Below are 6,778 nucleotides of genomic sequence, written 5' to 3'. Positions count from 1 at the left end.
CAGTGATATTATATGATTTTGCAAGCTCAGACTTCTGCCCAAGTAAGCTATTATTCATTTACTTCATGGCCAGGAATGCCTAATGTCTCCAGGATGAAAAAAATGATGTTGATGTTGTTACACAAGAACAGATGACTAGATGGATGAAGCAGAATAGAAGGTCCAGAAAACCATATATGCTTTCAATGGACTAATGTCAAAGGGGAAAGACGATCTTTCTAATAAGTGGCATCAATCAATGGATATACAAACGGGGAGGAAAAAACTTAACTCTCGACCTCATATCAGGTATGAATATCAATTCCAAAGGGAATACATTATTAATAATACCATTTGCAGCACCATGGATGGACCTAGAGATTGTCATACTGAGTGAATTAAGTGAGACAGAGAAAGAGAAATATTGTATGATATTGCAATGAACTTATTTTACAAAACAGAAACAGACTCATAGGCTTAGAGAACTAACTCATGGTTATCACAAGGAAGGGATAGTTAGGGAGTTTGGGATGAACATGTACACACTGCTATATTTAAAATAAATAACCAACAAACACCTATTGCATAGCACAGGGAATTCTGCTCAATATTCTGCAACAACCTAACTGGGAAAAGAATTTGAAAAACAATAGATACATGTATATGTATAACTGAATCACTTTGCTTTGTACGTGAAACTATCAAATTATTGTTAAACAATTATATTCCAATATAAAATAAAAAAATTTTAAAAAGGAGTACACATATTATCATGAAATATAAAACAATAAAGTTTCTTAAAGAAAGCATACATCATGTTCAGGACACTGGAGTTTGTAACGATTTCTCAAACAGGACTCAAATTGCCAGTCATAACAGAAGAAAATGATACATTTCTATATTAAAATATAGAACTTCTATTGATCAAAAAGACACCATTAAGAGAGTAGAAAATTCAGCTCACAGAATGGAAAATCATATTTCTGATATATATATGACAAATGACTCATTTCCAGAATTTGCAGAGAAGGTCTACAAATTAGTAAGAAAAAAGACAAAAGTAGAGCAAAACCTGGAAAAAATATGGACAGGCACTCCAAAATATGAAATCCAAATGGTCAATAAACACACAAAAAGATAGCAAGTCTTATTAGTGACCATAAAAACACAAACTAAATACACAATGTGATACCACTACACACTGAACAGAACGGCTCAAATGAGAGATGGAAAACATCCATTTTTAGTACGATGTAGAGCAACTGGAACTCCCATACATATACTGGTGATGGGGCTGTAGATTGGTAGAACTGTGTTTGAAAACTTTTTGGCAGTGTCTGGCAGTGTTTGGCAGAGCATAAGAACATCTCATGATTCAGCAATTTTACTCCTTGGTATACCAGACCACCTGACCTGCTTCTTGAGGCATCTGTATGCAGATCAGGAAGCAACAGCTAGAAATGGACATGGAACAACAGACTGGTTCCAAATCAGGAAAGGAGTACATCAAGGCTGTATATTGTCACTCTGCTTATTTAACTTATATGCAGAGTACATCATGAGAAATGCTGGGCTGGATGAAGCACAAGCTGGAATCAAGATTGCCAGGAGAAATATCAATAACCTTAGATATGCAGATGATACCACCCTTATGGCAGAAAGTGAAGAACTAAAGAGCCTCTTGATGAAAGTGAAAGAGGAGAGTGAAAAAGTCGGCTTAAAGCTCAACATTCAGAAAACAAAGATCATGGCATCTGGTCCCATCACTTCATGGCAAATAGATGGGCAAACAGTGGAAACAGTGGCTGACTTTATTTTTCTGGGCTCCAAAATCACTGCAAATGGTGATTGCAGCCATGAAATTAAAAGATGCTTACTCCTTGGAAGGAAAGTTATGACCAACCTAGATAGCGTATTAAAAAGCAGAGACATTACTTTGTCAACAAAGGTCCATCTAGTCAAGGCTATGGTTTTTCCAGTAGTCATGTATGGATGTGCAAGTTGGACTACAAAGAAAACTGAGCAATGAAGAATTGATGCTTTTGAACTGTGGTGTTGGAGAAGATTCTTGAGTCCTTTGGACTGCAAGGAGATCCAACCAGTTCATCCTAAAGGAAATCAGTCCTGAATGTTCATTGGAAGGACTGATGCTGAAGCTGAAACTCCAATATTTTGGCCACCTGATGTGAAGAACTGACTCATTTGAAAAGACCCTGATGCTGGGAGGGATTGGGGGTAGGAGGAGAAGTGGGTGACAGAGGATGAGTTGGTTGGATGGCATCACCGACTCAATGAACATGTGTTTGAGTAAACTCCGGGAGTTGGTGATGGACAGGGAAGCCTGGTGTGCTGCGGTTCATGGGGTCTTGAGCTGGACATGACTTGGCGACTGAACAAGAGCACTCACCAAAAGACACATACAAGCATATTCATAGCCGCAAACTGGAAGCTACCCAAATGTCCATCAACAGTAGAATGAATAAATGAACATAATGAGAACTAAGTCGCTTCAGTTGTGTCCAACTCATTGTGACTCAACGGACTACAGCCTGCAAAGTTTCTCCATCTATAGGATTCTCCAGACAAGAATACTTCAGTGGGTTGCCATGCCCACCTCTAGTGGGTCTTCTCGACCCCAGGGACTGAATCTGCATCTCTTATGTGTTCTGCAATGACAGATGTGTTCTTTATTACTAGCGCCACCTGGGAAGTCCATAATGAATAAATAAGTTGTGCTATGTTTGCAATCAGTTAGTGCAATGAGCAGGAGAAAACTACAGACACACACCACAGCGTGGATGTTTTTTTACAATATTATGTTGAGTGACACAAGAGTACATACTGCATGAATGCATTCACACAAAGCTTGAAAACAGGACACACAAATATATGCCCGGGAAAAAGGGTATGTGTCTGTGTGTGTGTGCGCATGCTTGCACACATGAGTGCTCAGTCATATCCAACTCTTTCCAACTCCATGGACTGTAGCCTACCTGGTTTCTTTGTCCATTGGATTTCCCAGGCAAGAATACTGGAGTGGATGGCCATTTCAACCTCCAAGGATCTCCCCACTCAGGGATTGAACCCATATCTCTTGCACTGGCAGGCATACTCTTTACCACTGAGATACCTGGTAAATAGTATCAGTTCAGTTCAGTCGCTCAGTCGTGTCTGACTCTTTGTGACCCCATGAATCGCAGCACGCCAGGCCTCCCTGTCCATCACCAACTCCCGGAGTTCACTCAGACTCATGTCCACCGAGTAAATAGTATAGATGATCTTATTTGCAAAGCAGAAATAGAGACACAGACATAGAGGACAAATATATGAGTATTAAGGGGAACAGGGGTAGTGGGAGGAATTAGGAGACTGGGATTGACATACATACACTACTGATGTTATGTATAAAATAGATAACCAATGAAAATCTACCGTATAGCACAGGGAACTCTACTCAATGCTCTGTGATGACCTAAATGGAAAAGAAATGCAAATAAGAGGGGATATATGCATACATATGGGCTTCCCAGGTGACAGTAGTGGTAAAGAACCACCTGCCAATGCAGGATATATAAGAGACATGGGTTCAATCCCTAGGTTGGGAAGATGCCCTGGGAGGAGGGCATGCAACCCACTCCAGTATTCTTCGTGTCACAAGGAGTCTGACACGACTGAATCAACTTAGCATGCATGCACACATATGGATAGCTGAGTCACTTCGCTGTACAGCAGAAACTAACACAACATTGTAAAGCAACTATATTGCCAATAAAAATTAATTTTGAAAAGTCAGGATAGTCATTCTTCTTTGTGAGATTTTTACTGGAAGGGGGCTTGAGGGAGGTTTCTGGGGTGCTTGTATGTCCTGTTTTGTTTTTTTTCAATCAGGATGCTAATTACATGCATGTGTTTCATTTGTGAAAAAGCATTCAGCCAGTCATGTATGATTTGTGCATGAAACTAACTGCTTATAATTCATGCATATAACAAAACCTCACAGCATGCTACTTCATCATTTCCAGTTTATTCTCGATTATATTTGGAGAGGCAGATTTTACATGATAGCTTCAAACCAACCATTATACGTTAACCAAATTTTACACAAGCCATTTGAAAAAAGATCTAAAAATGTGCTTAGTTATTGGTATTATATAACATTGATCAAGCACCAAGAGTGCGCTGAGAGCTTTACAGGACAAACATAGAAAAGACAGTCCCTGCCTTCGAGGATCCCCGCTCCTTTAGACTCTAAAGTTCAGAGTCATGCACATAAAACTTCACCTAATATTTCACACCCCTTTATTCATAAGGCATAAATAAGGAAGTTTGTTGCATTTCTCCTTGTTAATAAATATCGAATACCCTTTTCCCCTGTTATACCAACTATTATTAACATTGTTGCCTTTAAATACAAATTTCCAAGGTACAACATACAGTATACTCTGATTTGGTATTCACATAATTGAGCACAATCTTCTTGCAGGCTGGTTATAATATGAAACAGGTTGGATTTCAACATTCACACATTTTTATACCACTTAACAGAATTGTGTATTCTTGGCAGAGCTTTTTTTGTTAAGAAAAAGGAGGTGCCGTGCTCTTAAACTGATAAACTATAAACAAAGACAGCACTGCCATGAATCCAATAAGGGTATCAGAGCTTATGCAGGTTCCAAACAGTGACTTTCAGCACATCTATTAAGCCAGCCTTGCAGATACAAACCACATAGCTGCATGCCCTAAAATACTAACAATTTATGATCAGCTAGTAATGGGTGATACAAGTATGATTTGCGTTACTGTATTTTCCACTTAAAGAAGGTCTTGGCATAAAATATCTGAAAATTGTGAGCTGGGAAATACACTTTGCTTCTCTGCAAGGCTGTGTTCAGAGCAAATGCAGACTGAAAAAGAGGATGTGATGATTATGACTTTATTTGGATAAAGAGATCTAATTTTAAAATAATCCCTTGATAATGTCCCATGGTTCATTTTTTTTAAATGCAAGAGAACCGAAGTGAATTTTTATAATATAATGATCTTCAGTTTAGGCACAAGAAATGGTACTTCATCAAAATATGCCAGATACGGTGGTAGAGGCTGTTGCCTACTACAGAAGTCAGGCCTGACTCTAGGTCGCCCACAGGGAGCTCATAGCAGCAGGAGATGAGAGGCAAATTTTAGAGGAATGGGTAGATGCTTCATTCCCATCCAGACTCTGGTCTTGACCCTTTCTGCAAACAGAGGGATGGAGGAGCTGGAGTGAGTCTAGAGGTCCAGGGAAAGAAAGTGTAACAAGCTTGGGATCAATGGAGAGAAAGAAGCCAACTATGAACTTCACATTCTCTAGACCCCAAGACTCCAAGCATCCATCAGGCTTCACGCCATGGCAAAAGTGCATAACTTGACACCAGACTCAGGGCTACCAAGCTAAGGACAATCGCTTTCCAGAGGAAACCCCCTTGCCTGGGGGTCACTGCTGTGTGGTCTCCCAGGGGGGTGACCAGGTCTGGATGTTTCCATGATGCAGCAATGAGTGGAGCCGAATTTTAAAGCTGCGCTGGACTTAGAGCAAGACTAAATTTCTTTGACTACCTCCCCAGATATGAAAAGTGTAGGAGAAAATTCTTCACTTTTATGCGTTGGGAGGGTGCTTATACTCACACCCTCCCCAGGGAGCTAGGCACGTGACCCAAAGAGGGCCCTTTAAGAAGAAACTCACCCAAGGGCAGTGGCCATAGTGGTTTGGTCGATCCGGCATTATCCTACCTGGCAAATGAAGGAGTCCGAATGGGATTTGACAAATTTTTCTTAGCCTGGGTGACTGCATCTCGACTTCTCTGAAAATCACAGGGCAAGAGGTTGGCAACCTACCTACCTCTGCTGCTCTCGTGGCCTAACCTGTGATAAAGGGGAGAGCGTCAGGGCTAGGGTGATTTCTGGGAGGAGACTTGGGAACCCACAACTGCAGAGGGTATTAATCTAGAATCCCCTTGGGGCTGAAAGAAACAACCTTATTTAATGTGCCCAACCCAAAACAGAGCACCAAAAGACTAAATTCTGACAATAGACAGTAATATATATTAATATATTTTTCATTTTCAATTATAAATCCTCAGGTTTCTGTACTAAGGCTTAAATTTCAGTCACCTAGCTGAAAATCTATACATAAACATGAGACTATAAATAGAGAACACGAAGACCTCTAAAAACGAAGGTTTACTACAGATGAGAGCATCCATCCTATATTTATTAACAACACAAAATGTTCTGACTCCCCTTTGGGGGAACAAGAGAATTAGACACAGCAAGCTAAGCAGTATTTGGAAGATTTTAGGATGGATGCTGAATTCCTATTGCTTTAAAATCTGAGATGCTTCCCAAACTCCCTTTTAGGAATTTATTCTATCATTGGGCTTCCCTGGAGACTCAGACAGTAAAGAATCTGCCTGCAATGCGGGAGACCTGGGTTCAATCCCTGGGTCAGGAAGATCCCCTGGAGAAGGAATGGCCACCCACTCCAGTATTCTTGCCTGGAGAATTCCATGGACAGAGGAGCCTGGCAGGCTAGAGTTCATGGGATCCCAGAGTTGGATGTAGCTGAGTGACTAATAATTTCACTTTTCTTTCACTGGAGTGACAGGATTCTTACTACCAACATTTATTTATATTCCACTTTGTTCTTGGAAGAATTAAGGTAGCTAGTTTTTGTCCATTGTTTTTCTTTAACCTATAACAAGACATTAGGATCTGACGCTGAAAAGGATTCTTTCTGTCCACTTATGTCAAAGCACCATTC

Source organism: Capricornis sumatraensis, chromosome 19 (genome assembly GCF_032405125.1).
Source record: "Capricornis sumatraensis isolate serow.1 chromosome 19, serow.2, whole genome shotgun sequence".
Taxonomy (NCBI): Eukaryota; Metazoa; Chordata; class Mammalia; order Artiodactyla; family Bovidae; genus Capricornis; species Capricornis sumatraensis.
This window is presented reverse-complemented; position numbering follows the sequence as displayed.